At 37.1% G+C, this 25,867-nt stretch overlaps 1 long non-coding RNA gene across 1 annotated transcript in view; it reads right to left on the bottom strand.

The window, feature by feature from the left end:
• LOC147875155 (uncharacterized) overlaps positions 1-24,504 on the bottom strand; it is a 236,515-nt gene extending 212,011 nt beyond the window's left edge. The window contains exons 1-2 of the long non-coding RNA XR_015534959.1: positions 24,022-24,504; positions 18,244-18,438 (exon numbers count right to left, since the gene is read on the bottom strand). This is a non-coding gene — a long non-coding RNA (uncharacterized LOC147875155). The remainder of the gene's footprint in view (positions 1-18,243; positions 18,439-24,021) is intronic.
• Between the last annotated feature and the right edge of the window lie 1,363 nt (positions 24,505-25,867).

Genomic DNA, 25,867 nt, shown 5'->3' on the forward strand with positions numbered 1-25,867 from the left:
TAACACGTAAATCATATACAGATATCGCTTATATGCAGAAGCTGGACCTATGTAATTTGAGAACCTTGATTCTTTATAACTGTAGTAATTAAATGTAGTGTAATATAAAAATATATAAATATTTTAATAAATTATTTTTCGTGTGACAACATATATACTTCCACAATGAAATATTCAATAACATCATATTTAAGTGATAAGTGATTCGTGTAATTGCAATTACTCAAAGAATGTGTCCAATACAACATCCTTGTAAAATGTTTAAATTAGGTATAAAATTCAAGCCCAGAGTATAATAATATTTTTAAATTACCCGAATCGAATTTTTGGTTGTTTAATAATTTACAACTGACCATAACGAGCTCAAGGTGCCCTCACATGCGCACGTCATATGACTGCACTGCGCAACAACGTCTGCGCAGGTGCCCCACTAACCTAACCTAACCTAACCTAACCTAACCTAACCTAACCTAACACAAACCAACCAAGACAGGGTAAACTCGATCAGTGCAAAATGCCTTCCTGCGCATGAATTTTCGAAAAAGCGAATGGATGCTCAGAAATTATTGAAATTTTGTATGGACGTCATGCCACAGGTAAGTTAATGATATTTATACTCTATTATGCCTTATCGCCTTTTATAAATTCACACGAAGGCATCAAAGTCGTGAGGTGGAGGATGCGCAAAGTCGGCCACGACCACTTACCAATAACGATATTACGTGCTCACAAATTCCCCATATAACAAAAATAGTGCTTATATGTGTATAATACATCATAACACGTCTAATACTACACAATATCTCCACAAGAATTGTTTCTTGCAAAATTGAAACAGTGTAGATGTTGACGCAAATACGTAGCAAATTCATGCGTAACGATGACCCAATCTAACTCACTATAACTAAGTATCATGTAACGAAAAAATCTCAATAAACATACGTGAATGATAGTACGTCAATTATTAATATAAATCGCCCCAGAAAAAAAACTGAATATAAATCCCTGGTACATTATTTGCAACGCTTGGTGGGCGCGGAATTCGGGGCGCACGTCATACTTGTGGTAACATATTGGTGTCCTATGTCAAATGTCAACAGAATATATCAAAAATATTGCCTCACATTTACTCGAGGACACGACGTACAAACACAAAGACGCAGTCTACAGGAAAAATGCGGAACTAAAGTTAAGACGTGCCATCTGTTATGACCGCAATGGAAAGAAATCAATACTTTCGAATGGCATCGAGGACCAATCAGAAGTCAGTCAGTACTGAATCTGTCTTGGAACAGTCGGCTGGTCCCGATTCAATAGTCGCCATTTAACTACAGTTGGAATTATTTCATTTCGGTCGTTCAGTATCAACGTAACTTTGTGCTCTAAAAACAGAGTTCTTCGGGACCATTAACAAGATTAATTGCCACCGTTCAATCAGATATTAAAGAGTGATACCTACAGTGAATCTCAGTGTAAGAATGTCTTCTCGGTGACGTGTGAGAATAGAAACAAGTGAAACACCAATTCAACATAACATGCAAGAATATGTGCGGTTCGTCAAATTGAGACATTCGACTTCAGTGAAAGGACATTTGCATGCCATGTGTGCTCACTAAAGACGTTTGTAAGAGTTAGTAACACGTAAATCATATACAGATATCGCTTATATGCAGAAGCTGGACCTATGTAATTTGAGAACCTTGATTCTTTATAACTGTAGTAATTAAATGTAGTGTAATATAAAAATAAGTAAATATATTAATAATTTTTTTTCGTGTGACAACATATATACTTCCACAATGAAATATTCAATAACATCATATTTAAGTGATAAGTGATTGGTGTAATTGCAATTACTCAAAGAATGTGTCCAATACAACATCCTTGTAAAATGTTTAAATTAGGTATAAAATTCAAGCCCAGAGTATAATATTATTTTTAAATTACCCGAATCGAATTTTTGGATGTTCAATAATTTACAACTGACCATAACGAGCTCAAGGTGCCCTCACATGCGCACGTCATATGACTGCACTGCGCAACAACGTCTGCGCAGGTGCCCCACTAACCTAACCTAACCTAACCTAACCTAACACAAACCAACCAAGACAGGGTAAACTCCATCAGTGCACAATGCCTTCCTGCGCATGAATTTTCGAAAAAGCGAATGGATGCTCAGAAATTATTGAAATTTTGTATGGACGTCATGCCACAGGTAAGTTAATGATATTTATACTCTATTATGTCTTATCGCCTTTTATAAATTCACACGAAGGCATCAAAGTCGTGAGGTGGAGGATGCGCAAAGTCGGCCACGACCACTTACCAATAACGATATTACGTGCTCACATATTCCCCATATAACAAAAATAGTGCTTATATGTGTATAATACATCATAAGACGTCTAATACTACATAATATCTCCACAAGAATTGTTTCTTGCAAAATTGAAACAGTGTAGATGTTGACGCAAATACGTAGCAAATTCATGCGTAACGATGACCCAATCTAACTCACTATAACTAAGTATCATGTAACGAAAAAATCTCAATAAACATAAATGAATTATAGTACGTCAATTATTAATATAACTCGCCCCACAAAAAAAACTGAATATAAATCCCTGGTACATTATTTGCAACGCTTGGTGGGCGCGGAATTCGGGGTGCACGTCATACTTGTGGTAACATATTGTTGTCCTATGTCAAATGTCAACAGAATATATCAAATATATTGCCTCACATTTACTCGAGGACATGACGTACAAACACAAAGACGCAGTCTACAGGAAAAATGCGGAACTGAAGTTAAGACGTGCCATCTGTGATGACCGCTATGGAAAGAAATCAATACTTTCGAATGGCATCGAGGACCAATCAGAAGTCAGTCAGTACTGAATCTGTCTTGGAACAGTCGGCTGGTCCCGATTCAATAGTCGCCATTTAACTACAGTTGGAATTATTTCATTTCGGTCGTTCAGTATCAACGTAACTTTGTGCTCTAGAAACAGAGTTCTTCGGGACCATTAACAAGACTAATTGCCACCGTTCAATCAGATATTAAAGAGTGATACCTACAGTGAATCTCAGTGTAAGAATGTCTTCTCGGTGACGTGTGAGAATAGAAACAAGTGAAACACCAATTCAACATAACATGCAAGAATATGTGCGGTTCGTCACATTGAGACATTCGACTTCAGTGAAAGGACATTTGCATGCCATGTGTGCTCACTAAAGACGTTTGTAAGAGTTAGTAACACGTAAATCATATACAGATATCGCTTATATGCAGAAGCTGGACCTATGTAATTTGAGAACCTTGATTCTTTATAACGATGAATGGGGTCACTGTAGTAATTAAATGTAGTGTAATATAAAAATAAATAAATATATTAATAAATTCTTTTTCGTGTGACAACATATATACTTCCACAATGAAATATTCAATAACATCATATTTAAGTGATAAGTGATTGGTGTAATTGCAATTACTCAAAGAATGTGTCCAATACAACATCCTTGTAAAATGTTTAAATTAGGTATAATTTTCAAGCCCAGAGTATAATATTATTTTTAAATTACCCGAATCTAATTTTTGGGTGTTTAATAATTTACAACTGACCATAACGAGCTCAAGGTGCCCTCACATGCGCACGTCATATGACTGCACTGCGCAACAACGTCTGCGCAGGTGCCCCACTAACCTAACCTAACCTAACCTAACCTAACACAAACCAACCAAGACAGAGTAAACTCGATCAGTGCAAAATGCCTTCCTACGCATGAATTTTCGAAAAAGCGAATGGATGCTCAGAAATTATTGAAATTTCGTATGGACGTCATGCCACAGGTAAGTTAATGATATTTATACTCTATTATGTCTTATCGCCTTTTATAAATTCACACGAAGGCATCAAAGTCGTGAGGTGGAGGATGCGCAAAGTCGGCCACGACCACTTACCATTAACGATATTACGTGCTCACATATTCCCCATATAACACAAATAGTGCTTATATGCGTATAATACATCATAACACGTCTAATACTACATAATATCTCCACAAGAATTGTTTCTTGCAAAATTGAAACAGTGTAGATGTTGACGCAAATACGTAGCAAATTCATGCGTAACGATGACCCAATCTAACTCACTATAACAAAGTATCATGTAACGAAAAAATCGCAATAAACATACGTGAATTATAGTACGTCAATTATTAATATAACTCGCCCCACAAAAAAAACTGAATATAAATCCCTGGTACATTATTTGCAACGCTTGGTGGGCGCGGAATTCGGGGCGCACGTCATACTTGTGGTAACATATTGGTGTCCTATGTCAAATGTCAACAGAATATATCAAATATATTGCCTCATATTTACTCGAGGACACGACGTACAAACACAAAGACGCAGTATACAGGAAAAATGCGGAACTGAAGTTAAGACGTGCCATCTGTGATGACCGCTATGGAAAGAAATCAATACTTTCGAATGGCATCGAGGACCAATCAGAAGTCAGTCAGTACTGAATCTGTCTTGGAACAGTCGGCTGGTCCCGATTCAATAGTCGCCATTTAACTACAGTTGGAATTATTTCATTTCGGTCGTTCAGTATCAACGTAACTTTGTGCTCTAGAAACAGAGTTCTTCGGGACCATTAACAAGATTAATTGCCACCGTTCAATCAGATATTAAAGAGTGATACCTACAGTGAATCTCAGTGTAAGAATGTCTTCTCGGTGACGTGTGAGATTAGAAACAAGTGAAACACCAATTCAACATAACATGCAAGAATATGTGCGGTTCGTCACATTGAGACATTCGACTTCAGTGAAAGGACATTTGCATGCCATGTGTGCTCACTAAAGACGTTTGTAAGAGTTAGTAACACGTAAATCATATACAGATATCGCTTATCTGCAGAAGCTGGACCTATGTAATTTGAGAACCTTGATTCTTTATAACGATGAATGGGGTCACTGTAGTAATTAAATGTAGTGTAATATAAAAATAAATAAATATATTAATAAATTCTTTTTCGTGTGACAACATATATACTTCCGCAATGATATATTCAATAACATCATATTTAAGTGATAAGTGATTGGTGTAATTGCAATTACTCAAAGAATGTGTCCAATACAACATCCTTGTAAAATGTTTAAATTAGGTATAAAATTCAAGCCCAGAGTATAATATTATTTTTAAATTACCCGAATCGAATTTTTGGTTGTTTAATAATTTACAACTGACCATAACGAGCTCAAGGTGCCCTCACATGCGCACGTCATATGACTGCACTGCGCAACAACGTCTGCGCAGGTGCCCCACTAACCTAACCTAACCTAACCTAACCTAACCTAACCTAACCTAACACAAACCAACCAAGACAGGGTAAACTCCATCAGTGCAAAATGCCTTCCTGCGCATGAATTTTCGAAAAAGCGAATGGATGCTCAGAAATTATTGAAATTTTGTATGGACGTCATGCCACAGGTAAGTTAATGATATTTATACTCTATTATGCCTTATCGCCTTTTATAAATTCACACGAAGGCATCAAAGTCGTGAGGTGGAGGATGCGCAAAGTCGGCCACGACCACTTACCAATAAAGATATTACGTGCTCACATATTCCAAATATAACACAAATAGTGCTTATATGCGTATAATACATCATAACACGTCTAATACTACATAATATCTCCACAAGAATTGTTTCTTGCAAAATTGAAACAGTGTAGATGTTGACGCAAATACGTAGCAAATTCATGCGTAACGATGACCCAATCTAACTCACTATAACTAAGTATCATGTAACGAAAAAATCGCAATAAACATACGTGTATTATAGTACGTCAATTATTAATATAACTCGCCCCACAAAAAAAACTGAATATAAATCCCTGGTACATTATTTGCAACGCTTGGTGGGCGCGGAATTCGGGGCGCACGTCATACTTGTGGTAACATATTGGTGTCCTATGTCAAATGTCAACAGAATATATCAAATATATTGCCTCACATTTACTCGAGGACACGACGTACAAACACAAAGACGCATTCTACAGGAAAAATGCGGAACTAAAGTTAAGACGTGCCATCTGTGATGACCGCAATGGAAAGAAATCAATACTTTCGAATGGCATCGAGGACCAATCAGAAGTCAGTCAGTACTGAATCTGTCTTGGAACAGTCGGCTGGTCCCGATTCAATAGTCGCCATTTAACTACAGTTGGAATTATTTCATTTCGGTCGTTCAGTATCAACGTAACTTTGTGCTCTAGAAACAGAGTTCTTCGGGACCATTAACAAGATTAAATGCCACCGTTCAATCAGATATTAAAGAGTGATACCTACAGTGAATCTCAGTGTAAGAATGTCTTCTCGGTGACGTGTGAGAATAGAAACAAGTGAAACACCAATTCAACATAACATGCAATAATATGTGCGGTTCGTCACATTGAGATATTCGACTTCAGTGAAAGGACATTTGCATGATATGTGTGCTCACTAAAGACGTTTGTAAGAGTTAGTAACACGTAAATCATACACAGATATCGCTTATCTGCAGAAGCTGGACCTATGTAATTTGTGAACCTTGATTCTTTATAACGATGAATGGGGTCACTGTAGTAATTAAATGTAGTGTAATATAAAAATATATAAATATTTTAATAAATTATTTTTCGTGTGACGACATATATACTTCCACAATGAAATATTCAATAACATCATATTTAAGTGATAAGTGATTGGTGTAATTGCAATTAATCAAAGAATGTGTCCAATACAACATCCTTGTAAAATGTTTAAATTAGGTATAAAATTCAAGCCCAGAGTATAATATTATTTTTAAATTACCCGAATCGAATTTTTGGGTGTTTAATAATTTACAACTGACCATAACGAGCTCAAGGTGCCCTCACATGCGCACGTCATATGACAGCACTGCGCAACAACGTCTGCGCAGGTGCCCCACTAACCTAACCTAACCTAACCTAACAGAAACCAACCAAGACAGGGTAAACTCGTTCAGTGCAAAATGCCTTCCTGCGCATGAATTTTCGAAAAAGGGAATGGATGCTCAGAAATTATTGAAATTTTGTATGGACGTCATGCCACAGGTAAGTTAATGATATTTATACTCTATTATGCCTTATCGCCTTTTATAAATTCACACGAAGGCAACAAAATCGTGAGGTGGAGGATGCGCAAATTCGGTCACGACCACTTACCAATACCGATATTATGTGCTCACATATTCCCCATATAACAAAAATAGTGCTTATGTGTGTATAATACATCATAACACGTCTAATACTACATAATATCTCCACAAGAATTGTTTTTGAAAAATTGAAACAGTGTAGATGTTGACGCACATACGTAGCAAATTCATGCGTAACGATGACCCAATATAACTCACTATAACTAAGTATCATGTAACGAAAAAATCGCAATAAACATACGTGAAATATAGTACGTCAATTATTAATATAACTCGCCCCACAAAAAAAACTGAATATAAATCCCTGGTACATTATATGCAAAGCTTGGTGGGCGCGGAATTCGGGGCGCACGTAACAGAATATATCAAATATATTGCCTCACATTTACTTGAGGACACGACGTACAAACACAAAGACGCAGTCTACAGGAAAAATGCGGAACTAAAGTTAAGACGTGCCATCTGTGATGACCGCAATGGAAAGAAATCAATACTTTCGAATTGCATCGAGGACCAATCAGAAGTCAGTCAGTACTGAATCTGTCTTGGAACAGTCGGCTGGTCCCGATTCAATAGTCGCCATTTAACTACAGTTGGAATTATTTCATTTCGGTCGTTCAGTATCAACGTAATTTTGTGCTCTAGAAACAGAGTTCTTCGGGACCATTAACAAGATTAATTGCCACCGTTCAATCAGATATTAAAGAGTGATACCTACAGTGAATCTCAGTGTAAGAATGTCTTCTCGGTGACGTGTGAGAATAGAAAAAAGTGAAACACCAATTCAACATAACATGCAAGAATATGTGCGGTTCGTCACATTGAGACATTCGACTTCAGTGAAAGGACATTTGCATGCCACGTGTGCTCACTAAAGCCGTTTGTAAGAGTTAGTAACACGTAAATCATATACAGATATCGCTTATATGCAGAAGCTGGACCTATGTAATTTGAGAACCTTGATTCTTTATAACGATGAATGGGGTCACTGTAGTAATTAAATGTAGTGTAATATAAAAATAAATAAATATATTAATAAATTATTTTTCGTGTGACAACATATATACTTCCACAATGAAATATTCAATAACATCATATTTAAGTGATAAGTGATTCGTGTAATTGCAATTACTCAAAGAATGTGTCCAATACAACATCCTTGTAAAATGTTTAAATTAGGTATAAAATTCAAGCCCAGAGTATAATATTATTTTTAAATTACCCGAATCGAATTTTTGGTTGTTTAATAATTTACAACTGACCATAACGAGCTCAAGGTGCCCTCACATGCGCACGTCATATGACTGCACTGCGCAACGTCTGCGCAGGTGCCCCACTAACCTAACCTAACCTAACCTAACCTAACACAAACCAACCAAGACAGGGTAAACTCCATCAGTGCAAAATGCCTTCCTGCGCATGAATTTTCGAAAAAGCGAATGGATGCTCAGAAATTATTGAAATTTTGTATGGACGTCATGCCACAGGTAAGTTAATGATATTTATACTCTATTATGCCTTATCGCCTTTTATAAATTCACACGAAGGCATCAAAGTCGTGAGGTGGAGGATGCGCAAAGTCGGCCACGACCACTTACCAATAACGATATTACGTGCTCACAAATTCCCCATATAACAAAAATAGTGCTTATATGTGTATAATACATCATAACACGTCTAATACTACACAATATCTCCACAAGAATTGTTTCTTGCAAAATTGAAACAGTGTAGATGTTGACGCAAATACGTAGCAAATTCATGCGTAACGATGACCCAATCTAACTCACTATAACTAAGTATCATGTAACGAAAAAATCTCAATAAACATACGTGAATGATAGTACGTCAATTATTAATATAAATCGCCCCAGAAAAAAAACTGAATATAAATCCCTGGTACATTATTTGCAACGCTTGGTGGGCGCGGAATTCGGGGCGCACGTCATACTTGTGGTAACATATTGGTGTCCTATGTCAAATGTCAACAGAATATATCAAAAATATTGCCTCACATTTACTCGAGGACACGACGTACAAACACAAAGACGCAGTCTACAGGAAAAATGCGGAACTAAAGTTAAGACGTGCCATCTGTTATGACCGCAATGGAAAGAAATCAATACTTTCGAATGGCATCGAGGACCAATCAGAAGTCAGTCAGTACTGAATCTGTCTTGGAACAGTCGGCTGGTCCCGATTCAATAGTCGCCATTTAACTACAGTTGGAATTATTTCATTTCGGTCGTTCAGTATCAACGTAACTTTGTGCTCTAAAAACAGAGTTCTTCGGGACCATTAACAAGATTAATTGCCACCGTTCAATCAGATATTAAAGAGTGATACCTACAGTGAATCTCAGTGTAAGAATGTCTTCTCGGTGACGTGTGAGAATAGAAACAAGTGAAACACCAATTCAACATAACATGCAAGAATATGTGCGGTTCGTCAAATTGAGACATTCGACTTCAGTGAAAGGACATTTGCATGCCATGTGTGCTCACTAAAGACGTTTGTAAGAGTTAGTAACACGTAAATCATATACAGATATCGCTTATATGCAGAAGCTGGACCTATGTAATTTGAGAACCTTGATTCTTTATAACTGTAGTAATTAAATGTAGTGTAATATAAAAATAAGTAAATATATTAATAATTTTTTTTCGTGTGACAACATATATACTTCCACAATGAAATATTCAATAACATCATATTTAAGTGATAAGTGATTGGTGTAATTGCAATTACTCAAAGAATGTGTCCAATACAACATCCTTGTAAAATGTTTAAATTAGGTATAAAATTCAAGCCCAGAGTATAATATTATTTTTAAATTACCCGAATCGAATTTTTGGATGTTCAATAATTTACAACTGACCATAACGAGCTCAAGGTGCCCTCACATGCGCACGTCATATGACTGCACTGCGCAACAACGTCTGCGCAGGTGCCCCACTAACCTAACCTAACCTAACCTAACCTAACACAAACCAACCAAGACAGGGTAAACTCCATCAGTGCACAATGCCTTCCTGCGCATGAATTTTCGAAAAAGCGAATGGATGCTCAGAAATTATTGAAATTTTGTATGGACGTCATGCCACAGGTAAGTTAATGATATTTATACTCTATAATGTCTTATCGTTTTTTATAAATTCACACGACGGCATCAAAGTCGTGAGGTGGAGGATGCGCAAAGTCGGCCACGACCACTTACCAATAACGTTATTACGTGCTCACATATCCCCCATATAACACAAATAGTGCTTATATGCGTATAATACATCATAACACGTCTAATACTACATAATATCTCCACAAGAATTGTTTCTTGCAAAATTGAAACAGTGTAGATGTTGACGCAAATACGTAGCAAATTCATGCGTAACGATGACCCAATCTAACTCACTATAACTAAGTATCATGTAACGAAAAAATCTCAATAAACATACCTGAATGATAGTACGTCAATTATTAATATAACTCGCCCCACAAAAAAAACTGAATATAAATCCCTGGTATATTATTTGCAACGCTTGGTGGGCGCGGAATTCGGGGCGCACGTCATACTTGTGGTAACATATTGGTGTCCTATGTCAAATGTCAACAGAATATATCAAAAATATTGCCTCACATTTACTCGAGGACACGACGTACAAACACAAAGACGCAGTCTACAGGAAAAATGCGGAACTAAAGTTAAGACGTGCCATCTGTGATGACCGCAATGGAAAGTAATCAATACTTTCGAATGGCATCGAGGACCAATCAGAAGTCAGTCAGTACTGAATCTGTCTTGGAACAGTCGGCTGGTCCCGATTCAATAGTCGCCATTTAACTACAGTTGGAATTATTTCATTTCGGTCGTTCAGTATCAACGTAATTTTGTGCTCTAGAAACAGAGTTCTTCGGGACCATTAACAAGATTAATTGCCACCGTTCAATCAGATATTAAAGAGTGATACCTACAGTGAATCTCAGTGTAAGAATGTCTTCTCGGTGACGTGTGAGAATAGAAACAAGTGAAACACCAATTCAACATAACATGCAAGAATATGTGCGGTTCGTCACATTGAGACATTCGACTTCAGTGAAACGACATTTGCATGCCATGTGTGCTCACTAAAGACGTTTGTAAGAGTTAGTAACACGTAAATCATATACAGATATCGCTTATATGCAGAAGCTGGACCTATGTAATTTGAGAACCTTGATTCTTTATAACGATGAATGGGGTCACTGTAGTAATTACATGTAGTGTAATATAAAAATAAATAAATATATTAATAAATTCTTTTTCGTGTGACAACATATATACTTCCACAATGAAATATTCAATAACATCATATTTAAGTGATAAGTGATTGGTGTAATTGCAATTACTCAAAGAATGTGTCCAATACAACATCCTTGTAAAATGTTTAAATTAGGTATAAAATTCAAGCCCAGAGTATAATATTATTTTTAAATTACCCGAATCGAATTTTTGGGTGTTCAATAATTTACAACTGACCATAACGAGCTCAAGGTGCCCTCACATGCGCACGTCATATGACTGCACTGCGCAACAACGTCTGCGCAGGTGCCCCACTAACCTAACCTAACCTAACCTAACCTAACCTAACCTAACACAAACCAACCAAGACAGGGTAAACTCGATCAGTGCAAAATGCCTTCCTGCGCATGAATTTTCGAAAAAGCGAATGGATGCTCAGAAATTATTGAAATTTTGTATGGACGTCATGCCACAGGTAAGTTAATGATATTTATACTCTATAATGTCTTATCGTTTTTTATAAATTCACACGACGGCATCAAAGTCGTGAGGTGGAGGATGCGCAAAGTCGGCCACGACCACTTACCAATAACATTATTACGTGCTCACATATTCCCCATATAACACAAATAGTGCTTATATGCGTATAATACATCATAACACGTCTAATACTACATAATATCTCCACAAGAATTGTTTCTTGCAAAATTGAAACAGTGTAGATGTTGACGCAAATACGTAGCAAATTCATGCGTAACGATGACCCAATCTAACTCACTATAACTAAGTATCATGTAACGAAAAAATCTCAATAAACATACGTGAATGATAGTACGTCAATTATTAATATAAATCGCCCCAGAAAAAAAACTGAATATAAATCCCTGGTACATTATTTGCAACGCTTGGTGGGCGCGGAATTCGGGGCGCACGTCATACTTGTGGTAACATATTGGTGTCCTATGTCAAATGTCAACAGAATATATCAAAAATATTGCCTCACATTTACTCGAGGACACGACGTACAAACACAAAGACGCAGTCTACAGGAAAAATGCGGAACTAAAGTTAAGACGTGCCATCTGTTATGACCGCAATGGAAAGAAATCAATACTTTCGAATGGCATCGAGGACCAATCAGAAGTCAGTCAGTACTGAATCTGTCTTGGAACAGTCGGCTGGTCCCGATTCAATAGTCGCCATTTAACTACAGTTGGAATTATTTCATTTCGGTCGTTCAGTATCAACGTAACTTTGTGCTCTAAAAACAGAGTTCTTCGGGACCATTAACAAGATTAATTGCCACCGTTCAATCAGATATTAAAGAGTGATACCTACAGTGAATCTCAGTGTAAGAATGTCTTCTCGGTGACGTGTGAGAATAGAAACAAGTGACACACCAATTCAACATAACATGCAAGAATATGTGCGGTTCGTCAAATTGAGACATTCGACTTCAGTGAAAGGACATTTGCATGCCATGTGTGCTCACTAAAGACGTTTGTAAGAGTTAGTAACACGTAAATCATATACAGATATCGCTTATATGCAGAAGCTGGACCTATGTAATTTGAGAACCTTGATTCTTTATAACTGTAGTAATTAAATGTAGTGTAATATAAAAATAAGTAAATATATTAATAAATTATTTTTCGTGTGACAACATATATACTTCCACAATGAAATATTCAATAACATCATATTTAAGTGATAAGTGATTCGTGTAATTGCAATTACTCAAAGAATGTGTCCAATACAACATCCTTGTAAAATGTTTAAATTAGGTATAAAATTCAAGCCCAGAGTATAATATTATTTTTAAATTACCCGAATCGAATTTTTGGTTGTTTAATAATTTACAACTGACCATAACGAGCTCAAGGTGCCCTCACATGCGCACGTCATATGACTGCACTGCGCAACAACGTCTGCGCAGGTGCCCCACTAACCTAACCTAACCTAACCTAACCTAACACAAACCAACCAAGACAGGGTAAACTCCATCAGTGCAAAATGCCTTCCTGCGCATGAATTTTCGAAAAAGCGAATGGATGCTCAGAAATTATTGAAATTTTGTATGGACGTCATGCCACAGGTAAGTTAATGATATTTATACTCTATTATGCCTTATCGCCTTTTATAAATTCACACGAAGGCATCAAAGTCGTGAGGTGGAGGATGCGCAAAGTCGGCCACGACCACTTACCAATAACGATATTACGTGCTCACAAATTCCCCATATAACAAAAATAGTGCTTATATGTGTATAATACATCATAACACGTCTAATACTACACAATATCTCCACAAGAATTGTTTCTTGCAAAATTGAAACAGTGTAGATGTTGACGCAAATACGTAGCAAATTCATGCGTAACGATGACCCAATCTAACTCACTATAACTAAGTATCATGTAACGAAAAAATCTCAATAAACATACCTGAATGATAGTACGTCAATTATTAATATAACTCGCCCCACAAAAAAAACTGAATATAAATCCCTGGTATATTATTTGCAACGCTTGGTGGGCGCGGAATTCGGGGCGCACGTCATACTTGTGGTAACATATTGGTGTCCTATGTCAAATGTCAACAGAATATATCAAAAATATTGCCTCACATTTACTCGAGGACACGACGTACAAACACAAAGACGCAGTCTACAGGAAAAATGCGGAACTAAAGTTAAGACGTGCCATCTGTGATGACCGCAATGGAAAGCAATCAATACTTTCGAATGGCATCGAGGACCAATCAGAAGTCAGTCAGTACTGAATCTGTCTTGGAACAGTCGGCTGGTCCCGATTCAATAGTCGCCATTTAACTACAGTTGGAATTATTTCATTTCGGTCGTTCAGTATCAACGTAATTTTGTGCTCTAGAAACAGAGTTCTTCGGGACCATTAACAAGATTAATTGCCACCGTTCAATCAGATATTAAAGAGTGATACCTACAGTGAATCTCAGTGTAAGAATGTCTTCTCGGTGACGTGTGAGAATAGAAACAAGTGAAACACCAATTCAACATAACATGCAAGAATATGTGCGGTTCGTCACATTGAGACATTCGACTTCAGTGAAACGACATTTGCATGCCATGTGTGCTCACTAAAGACGTTTGTAAGAGTTAGTAACACGTAAATCATATACAGATATCGCTTATATGCAGAAGCTGGACCTATGTAATTTGAGAACCTTGATTCTTTATAACGATGAATGGGGTCACTGTAGTAATTAAATGTAGTGTAATATAAAAATAAATAAATATATTAATAAATTCTATTTCATGTGACAACATATATACTTCCACAATGAAATATTCAATAACATCATATTTAAGTGATAAGTGATTGGTGTAATTGCAATTACTCAAATAATGTGTCCAATACAACATCCTTGTAAAATGTTTAAATTAGGTATAAAATTCAAGCCCAGAGTATAATATTATTTTTAAATTACCCGAATCGAATTTTTGGGTGTTTAATAATTTACAACTGACCATAACGAGCTCAAGGTGCCCTCACATGCGCACGTCATATGACTGCACTGCGCAACAACGTCTGCGCAGGTGCCCCACTAACCTAACCTAACCTAACAGAAACCAACCAAGACAGGGTAAACTCGATCAGTGCAAAATGCCTTCCTGCGCATGAATTTTCGAAAGAGCGAATGGATGCTCAGAAATTATTGAAATTTTGTATGGACGTCATGCCACAGGTAAGTTAATGATATTTATACTCTATTATGTATTATCGCCTTTTATAAATTCACACGACGGCATCAAAGTCGTGAGGTGGAGGATGCGCAAAGTCGAACACGACCACTTACCAATAACGATATTACGTGCTCACATATTCCCCATTAACAAAAATAGTGCTTATATGTGTATAATACATCATAACACGTCTAATACTACATAATATCTCCACAAGAATTGTTTCTTGCAAAATTAAAACAGTGTAGATGTTGACGCAAATACGTAGAAAATTCATGCGTAACGATGGCCCAATCTAATTCACTATAACTAAGTATCATGTAACGAAAGAATCGCAATAAACATACGTGAATGAAAGTACGTCAATTATTAATATAACTCGCCCCACAAAAAAAACTGAATATAAATCCCTGGTACATTATTTGCAATGATTGGTGGGCGCGGAATCCGGGGCGCAAGTCAAACTTGTGGTAACATATTGGTATCCTATGTCAAATTTCAACAAAATATATAGAAAATATTGCCTCACATTTACTCGAGGACAGGACGTACAAACACAAAGACGCAGTCTACCGGAATAATACGGAACCAAAGATAAGACGTGCCATCTGTGATGACCTCAATGTAAAGAAATTAATACTTTCGAATGACATCGAGGACCAATCAGAAGTGAGTCAGTATTGATTTTGTCTTGGAACAGTAGGCTGGTCCCGATTGAATAGTCGCCATTAAGCTACGGTTGGAATTATTTGATTTCGTTTGTTCAGTATTATCGTAACTCTCTGCTCTAGAAATAGAGTTCTTCGGGATCATTATCAAGATTAACTACCACCGTCCAGTCGGATAATACGGTTGTTATCTGCAAGGAATGAGTGTAAGGATGTCTTCTCGGTGACGTGTGAGAATAGAAACAAGTGAAACACCAATCCAACATAACATACAAGAATAAGTGTGGTTCGTCACATTGAGACATACGAATTCAGTGAAAGGACATTTGCATCCCATGTGTGCCCAGTAAAGACGTTTGTACGAGATAGTAACACGTAAATCATATATAGATATTACTTATCTGCAGAAGCTGGACCTATGTAATATGAGAACATACATCTTTATAACGATAAATTAGGTCATTGTAGTAATTACATGTAGTGTAATATAAAATTAAATAAATATTTTAATAAATTCTTCATGTGACAATATATATTTCCACAATGAAATATGCAATAACATGATATTTAGGTGACAAGTGATTCGTGTACTTACGGTTACTGAAAGTATGTATCCAATATAATATCCTTCTAAAAAGTTTAAATTTGGTATGAAAGTGAAGCCCAGATTATAATATTCTTTCTGAAGTGATGTAAGCAAAATGGAGTCGTATGTTTCCATTAGTAACACGTAAGTCACATCAGTCAACAATTCCCTCAATCACAGCAGTTGAAACAGTTTAGAACTAACAAATGCATATATTTTTATATTTCCAACGACGAAAAATGAGATGGTTGTAATTGCTACATGAAATGTAAAATAAAAACATAAATATTTTAATGATTTTTTCCCATGTGTACAACAAAGCCTGCACATCAACTATAAGTCTGCTTCAAATGTGACAGGGTCGCTTACGTCGTCAACAGGTAACCAGTGTAAAATACCTATGTCCCTACAACAACTACAATTTCATATTATGATGGCATTACATAAATTTTAAAATGTGAAATTTTAAAATATAAGGGTATTTTAATTTTATGCAAACAATAATAACGACCACACCGTGCACACTCCGGGACACGTTGCGCGACGCATGTGCGCAACACCTCCTGCACAATATACCCACTAACTTAACCTAACCTAACCTAACACAACCAATCACGACTCAGTACACTGAGTCAGCAGAAATCGGCGTCCTGCGCAACAATTTCACCGTTATTGAAAAAGTGGTCGGAAATTGCTGAAATTTTGAATGGACGTCATGCCACGTGTAACTTAATAAAATTCATACTCAATTAAATCATAAAAATTGTAATAAAGCCGCACGGAGACACCAAGTTCGCGAGGTGGAACACCGAGATATCGGCCACGACCAGTTCAAATGTGCGTAATTTATGCACACAAACGCTTGTCCACATTTCCTTAGTAGTGCCTACATGTGTCGAAGTATCCTACGAGACACCCAAATACACACAAATAATCTAAAACAATTTTTTTCGCTATAACAAAGAGGGTCATTTTTTCAAGGCAAGTTCGCTGCCCCCTCGTACGTAATGTTTGCAGCATAGAATACATCACTACTAAACACACCTGTTCATAATACATGTAGCTGAATTATTTTAGATCCTTTCAGTAATATAATGCACTATCAGAGAGGTTGAAATCGAAAATTGTCAGAAATTATTTAAAATTGACACGCGTGGTATGGGACGTACGTAAAACGACATTCCAATCCCGAACACTGAGATGGCGCGCATATACAACTTCATACATCGAACAATCATCTACCTAGATACCCAAGGACATGCACAGCTCACACACTGACGGAATCTGCCAGACCGAGCACTGAAACATTGTTTCCAACTTTCGATTGCAACGCACTCTATATATTAGGTCTTAATTGCGTGGAATCAATAATAACTGCTTCAGGAAAGGGCTGTCAGTGTTGATCTTTCCATGGAGCTGTATTCCAACTAACATGTTTACGTGAAGTGTGAAAGGTTCAATTGTAAATGGTATCCAATGTAAAATTCTTATGTCATCCTCTTATCTATGCCTCGGTCTTGGGAGTGGTCTGTCCACTTTAAACTCTCCGACTAAAATTCTGTTAACATCCGTCATCTTGCCCAAGGATGCTACATTCCCTCCTCGACTTTCTTGCCTAATAGTTGTTGATTAAAGTAAAACTTATTCTGAAATGTCAGTAATGAAATGCAATACCATGACACTTCGTGTATAACAGAAAATCTTATGTCAACAGAAAAAAAGAAAACTAGAATAAAGATGCAACCAATAAAGTACGCTCACCCTGTCCTGCCTTAGCCAGTTCCTGCCATAAATTTGCTGGTAGCTGCTTCTTTCCTTGAGGCAACATATCAACGGAAGAAGTAGGATGCTGCGACATCTCTCTCAAGTCCCCTTGCAACTCACACGTCAGTAACCTCCATCTAAAGCAAATTTTGCTTGCTTTCTTTCATGTTGAGAAAATCTACATTTCACAAACTGTGAACAAAAAAAAAGGAATTAATTAATTACGTAAAAACACCAAATTTCATGCATTGGAGGGGGGGGGGGGGAATTTTGCCTTGATTCAATACAAATTTTTGTGAAAAGGCTATAGGAATAATAGAAATTAATCATATGTGTATTCAGTGAGCATTAAGACAATATATCTTCACCTGCTCTCAGACATCACTGTTGTAGTTCTGTATTTATAGCAAATAGTTGACATAAGACATGCATTTGGCTTATTGGGTTCCAATCACTGGACCCCATACACATGAAGACGAAAACGGATCTGGTTTTCGAAACGTCGTACACATTTTAACCTTGGACGATGCACAAAGTCCAAAACCCAACAACCTCAATAAAACATTTATGTCAGTTCTGCTCAATAGCACGTAATCAGAATGTCACTACAGTTTCCCACAGTCTCGTAACCTTATAAGATATAACATACATAATGATATAAATTCTGAACGTGCCATTGTGGTTATTTACTGCTCATATTCTTGTCACTTTGATTAGTTTCTTATGATCCACTGTCATGCATTGCTTTCTGAAACTCATGGAGTTGAGCAGTCACGCAAGAAGAGAACACCTGATAGTCTTATGACTGGCCTGAGTTACTTTTGTAACATGCTGGAATACCTTGCACTTATTACTATTTTACATCAGGAGATGATGGGTGCTTCAGAATCACATGACCTTCAGCCATAATTGCATACATTGCTGCAAGAAGCAATGTGAGCCAAGAACTTTGTGAAAGAAGATTTCTGTCTTCTGGGTTGTTGCGCTGTGTAGTCTGGTAGATGTTTACCAACGTTTCAGAGGTCATACTGCCTCCGTCATCAGGGCGATGAGTATGAAGATTTCTGTCTTCTGGGTTGTTGCGCTGTGTAGTCTGGTCGATGTTAACCAAAGTTTCAGAGGTCATACTGCCTCCGTCATCAGGGCGATGAGTATGAAGATTTCTGGGTTGTTGCGCCGTGTAGTCTGGTCGATGTTTACCAACGTTTCAGAGGTCATACTGCCTCCATCATCAGGGCGATGAGTATGAAGATTTCTGTCTTCTGGGTTGTTGCGCTGTGTAGTCTGGTCGATGTCAACCAACGTTTCAGAGGTCATACTGCCTCCATCATCAGAGTATGAAGATTTCTGTCTTCTGGGTTGTTGCGCTGTGTAGTCTGGTCGATGTTAACCAAAGTTTCAGAGGTCATACTGCCTCCGTCATCAGGGCGATGAGTATGAAGATTTCTGTCTTCTGGGTTGCTGCGCTGTGTAGTCTGGTCGATGTTAACCAACGTTTCAGAGGTCATACTGCCTCCGTCATCAGGGCGATGAGTATGAAGATTTCTGTCTTCTGGGTTGTTGCGCTGTGTAGTCTGGTCCATGTCAACCAACGTTTCAGAGGTCATACTGCCTACATCATCAGGGCGATGAGTATGAAGATTTCTGTCTTCTGGGTTGTTGCGCTGTGTAGTCTGGTCGATGTCAACCAACGTTTCAGAGGTCATACTGCCTCCATCATCAGAGTATGAAGATTTCTGTCTTCTGGGTTGTTGCGCTGTGTAGTCTGGTCGATGTCAACCAACGTTTCAGAGGTCATACTGCCTCCATCATCAGAGTATGAAGATTTCTGTCTTCTGGGTTGTTGCGCTGTGTAGTCTGGTCGATGTTAACCAACGTTTCAGAGGTCATACTGCCTCCGTCATAGACCAGACTACACAGCGCAACAACCCAGAAGACAGAAATCTTCATGCTCACCTCTGTGAAAACCTTAAATCTTACAACTTTGTGAAAGCTTATAACTGTATGCAGCATTGTGCAAGAAAATACAGGCAGGACACCTGTAACCTTTTTAACAAGAAATGCAGTATATTAATGTCAAATTCCATTATCATCAGGTTACTACATGATAGACAATTCAGAAATAGAATGGTGAAACACTCATTGAAGGATGGAAGAAAATGGAGGTAAAGCACCATACATTTTCAATTTTGGTACTAGGTGGGGGAGACAGGTCAATGTTCTGATCTCTTCAGCCTGCAGCAGAGTACCTGGAGTGAACATGTTAACAGCAAAAGAAACACCTGGACTGAGACACATGCCAGAAATAACTACAAGATCTTCCCTCATTTACCTCTTATAGTGGAATAGTAAAAGTAAAAGGGAATGGGAATAAGTTAGTAACTGGATTTAGTGACCAGCTTTCTGGATTAAATTCCTTTAGGAACACATTTAATTTGTACATAAGTTTAATTCAAATTGAGAAGCCTCATTTTTACTGAATATACATAATAATTTTGACTTGATGCTTTAAGAAGTTGTACATTCTAAATCTGTCAAGTTTCTTACACATGAGTACAATATACTACATACATCACTCATATAAAAGAAAAACAGAATTTAAAAGCAGGGCAAGGCACACTGGAATAGTTGCGTTTTGCAAATATGATGAACCTTCAGCAGTAATTTCTTGACGAGCTCAATAATTATTACTGTATCTCCTTGATTTTAAGAACTTTTTTTTTTTCATTTCTGATCCTGGGGTACATCTTACATTTGATAGCATCTACTAATCATTGTCAAAAAATCATGTTGTGTAAGTACAGCACAAGGAAAATACTCATGTCTGTAACATTACGCATGGGACAATAAATACAAAGATAGCAACACAGAAAGTTTTGAAATTATTATTACAAAGAATTTTTGTTTGTAGGCTGACAATTGTACTGAACATTTCTTTTTCCCCTGAAAACCCTATTGCTAAATCACTGGTGCATCTTACAATCAGTGACGCCTTAAAATTGAGGAAAAATGGTAAATGTACCATGGAGGTAGTTACAAAATCCAAACAGTATGTAGTTCATGTTTCAAATCAATGCTGTGCATCTTAATATGAAACCTGGCTCATAAGCTGAGTCTTAATCCTCCACTCATTTCAACACAATTACCAGACCATGCAGCATTTAAAGTACAATTGAATAAAAATTTACTTGGATATTATCCATCGTCTAGTAATAAAACGTAAAAAACGTAAAACGACGTTTCGGAGATGGGGCTCTATCTCCGTCTTCAGGTTCCTACTCAGTTGGGCCCACTAGATAGAGCTAATCCCTATCTCCGGATAGAGATAGAGCCCCATCTCCGAAACGTCGTTTTACGTTTTTTACGTTTTATTACTAGACGATGGATAATATCCAAGTAAATTTTTATTCAATTGACTCTTCACCATCGTCAAGAAGTTTTAGATTTGATATTTAAAGTACACATTATATTACTTGGTTTTTCAAATAAAAAGTACCTCTGCTTTTGGTAACATCTGCTTCAGTAATTTGGCTCAATGTATTAAATCCAAAGCCTCTTAAACTCTGCCTTAAGCACATGGGTTACTTTAAAATCAAATGATCCAAGACTGTAAAACACCTGCACAGCTGTTCAAAACATTACAACATTTTCTACAGTGTATTACACTACAAAATGTTACATGTAGCAGATGGTTCAAAAAATGAAGATACAGACAAAACTGATTTCATGTATTCATCTTTCTGCAGGATTTTAAACTTGGTTTGGTAGGTACTCTCATGACATCAACTATATACTTTTCTACACAGGAATGATAACTCAGTTTTATGTTCAACAATGACAGTGTACTAAGCATCACATCACTATTTATCAATTTCGATACTTGTGGGTTATCAGGACACTTGGCTTTAAAAATAAGTTAGGTTAGTTGTCATTTATTGAAATAAAATATAATAACTTTCAAGTATATGTTATTTATCCACACCTAACCTAACTTATTTTTAAAGCGATGTGTCCCGATAACCCACAAGTACCTTAATTTCTTAGTTCTAACTTATGTTCACACTTAATCTTGTATAAAATTCAAAGCCATCATACGCTGCCTTTCCCGTTATCTGTACACGACAATTGTAAATATTATCACCTTCGATATTTTCCTAGAAATGACTAACCTGTAATATCAATTATCCTGTTGTCATGGAGTTGTTTCCCACTAATAAAGTAACCAACTGTTTATATGATTAAACATACAAATCAATTTCATACAGTTTCTCCTCAGTCACATTATCCATTCACTAAATTCAGCAATAAAGTTGGCCATCTTACAGTTGGTAGTTATCCTTTACTGTTTTAAAGAGTCCTGCTACAAGCCATGGAAGCACTTGTAGGAAGAGAAGGTATAGATCCTAAATTAAATTATTTAATTTTATAAAGGTTAAGTTATTTAAATGTATCAATAAAAGCCAAGTTACATTAGGTCTCCATTCTCTCGGCACACAGCGCATTTCAACATAACTGAAATAATTTTATCTTGAAAAATCAGATGTGATACATCTTCAATTATGTATCAAAGTATTTCCAGTAAATCCTAAAACCTGATTCAAAAAAATCTGTATGAGAAAATCAAAGACATTTTGATAAATGCTAAATAAAGGCCTCTTTGTGTATTGTCAATTATAAAATTAAAACTCAGAAAATATAACTTGAAACTATATGACAATGACTTCCTCTGAAAGAGAAAGCTACTACTGATTCAAAACATATTTCCTGCTCACTTGGTATCATCAATTTATTTTTGACAAACATCAAACTGCGCGTGATGTACGATTAGGGTTATGAAAAACACATCAAGGGGAAGATGGAAGCAGTAAGGACCTCTGATATGTCAGTAAACTTCTACCAGACTATGTAGTGCAATAACCCAGAACACAGCAATCTTCACTCCATCAACTATTTATAGACTTCAAGAAAGCCTAAGCATTGCTAATGAATCATTCAAACTGTGAAAAAAATTAATGTACTTGGGGACAAAACCAATAAGTCAGAATGACATTCATTACAAAATCAAAAGCATATTAAATTCAGGGAATGCTTGCTATCATTCAGATCAAAATCTTTAGTCCTCCAGTCTCATCATAAAAATATAAAGATTAAAATCTACAGAAGTGTAATTTTTCCAGTTTTGCTGTATGAGTGTGAAGCTTGGTCTCTCACTTTGAGGGAGGAACATAGATTAAGGATCTTTGAGAAAAGAGTGTTGAAGATGATATCTGGATCTGAAAGGGAGGAAGATGAATCATGGAGGAGACTGCATAATGATAACCTTCATGGCCTCTACTCCTCACCTGATATTATGGTGATTAAATTGAGAAAGATAAGGTGGGCGGGATGTACGGCACGCATGGAGGAGAGGAGGAATGTTTACAGGTTATTTGTTAGGAGGCCTGAGGGAGGAGACCACTGGTAAGACCTAGGCTTAGGTGGGAGGAAAATGATGGACTTTAAGGAGATAGGAATCAATGGGGTTAACTGGATGCAGCTAGCTCAGGATAGAGTCCAGTGGCAGTCTTTTGTGCACACGGTGATAAACCTTCAGGTTACATAAAGAAAGTGGGATATTCTTTGACAAACCGAGTATACAATCGACTTTTCAAAGAATTTCTTGGACCAGAATGAGTGAGTGACATAGTAGGTTGTGGCCTCTTATGATTAATGGTTCCCTAAAGTTTGCATGCCATCTAAATTTTGTAATTATTTTAATGCTGAGTACATATCTACCTCTAAGGCCCCCCATACACACACAGTTTGGCCTTCGGATCGACCTTACAGGCAAAACTGTTACAGTTTGCCCTCTCCATTTCCTTCCCCATACACGCGCAGATAAACCGGCAGGCTGCATGTTCTTAAAAATGACACACAACGCGAAACAGCACTGAAGTACACGAGACAGCAGCAGCAACTGAGCGATTGGCCTGCCGGTATCGTCACACACGTGCGTTCCGCCTGTCACGTGCTACGTCATGCAGGTAGAACTGATGGATTTCCTACAGTCCAAACCAGCGGTTCTCAACCGGGGTTGAGAAATAGTGATGAATAGGCTAATCATATGTAAATGTATTTTTGAGTCACTTTTATGCTTAATTTCATATTCGTAATTTTACTATACACGTACGACATATTCTCGGGAAATTCTTGGGTATTATAATAAAGTCTTCAACCTGTTATATGTCATTTAGAAATATAATAATCATAAGAAATATATTTAGCGACGTCTATACGGCGCCAGCGTGAAACCGTCTTTAGTGGTCAGTGTACAGGAGCTCTACGTGATGGATTCACGTATCATCTAGTGACTCAAGTAAATTTTATTATTTAAATTGGCTTCAAAAATAACATTTCCTTGACACATATATTTGTTCATATGACATTTTACTTTGATTTATCTTATGCCTTTTTAACATTGTCAATAAACGATTTAGTTATTGTAGTAGTTATGTGTTTTTCTTCTGTTTATATGTTATATACGATATTGGTTATTTATGTTTATTTTTTGTGTGAATGAAAACCTCCGTATGAGGTCTCTTGAACAGGCAGTTCGATTTCGGTTTTTTTGTATTGTCAATAAACTTGAGAAATTTTTTGTGTAAACCAGCAACCAGAAAAAATATATTAAGTTTTCCTTATGAACTTTAAGTTTATAAAAAAGAAAGAAAGATATCAATACTGATATATAATAATTTTTATGTAGGGGTTTCCTGAGACATGAATATTATTTCAAGGGTTCCGCAAGGGCAAAAAGGTTGAGAAACGCTGGTCCAAACGATTGGCCGGCCGCACCACACGAGTTTTGCCTTTCAGTCTTCAACTGTGCAGGCCGAACGGGAGGCCAAACTGTGTATGTAGGGAGGGGGGGAATAAGAAACTTAATATAAAAACTGTTTACGAAAAGTGTAATGACATATATTTGGTTACCAATTATAATTATCTTTGTTCTTCCTGTACTAGATGACGGTTACGGTCCAAATCACAATATGACATAACTTTTTGACAGTTAATATGAATTTAAAAGTCCATAACACTACAGAAATCCTCAGTAAACATAATACATGTCAGACTTGAGGTTCGCACAGCGGCGAGTATGAAGATTTCCGTCTTCTGGGTCGTTGTGCTCTGTAGTCTGGTCGATGTTAACCAACGTTTCAGAGGTCATACTGCCTCCATCATCAGGGCGATGAGTATGAAGATTTCTGTCTTCTGGGTTGTTGCGCTGTGTAGTCTGGTCGATGTTAACCGACGTTTCAGAGGTCATACTGCCTCCATCATCAGGGCGATGAGTATGAAGATTTCCGTCTTCTGGGTTGTTGTGCTCTGTAGTCTGGTAGATGTTAACCAACGTTTCAGAGGTCATACTGCCTCCATCATCAGGGCGATGAGTATGAAGATTTCCGTCTTCTGGGTTGTTGCGCTCTGTAGTCTGGTCGATGTTAACCAACGTTTCAGAGGTCATACTGCCTCCATCATCAGGGCGATGAGTCTGAAGATTTCTGTCTTCTGGGTTGTTGCGCTGTGTAGTCTGGTCGATGTTAACCAACGTTTCAGAGGTCATACTGCCTCCATCATCAGG

Source organism: Zootermopsis nevadensis, unplaced genomic scaffold (genome assembly GCF_977971745.1).
Source record: "Zootermopsis nevadensis isolate Lab colony 2312 unplaced genomic scaffold, Znev_1.0 Znev_ptg000001l, whole genome shotgun sequence".
In the NCBI taxonomy this organism is placed as follows: domain Eukaryota; kingdom Metazoa; phylum Arthropoda; class Insecta; order Blattodea; family Termopsidae; genus Zootermopsis; species Zootermopsis nevadensis.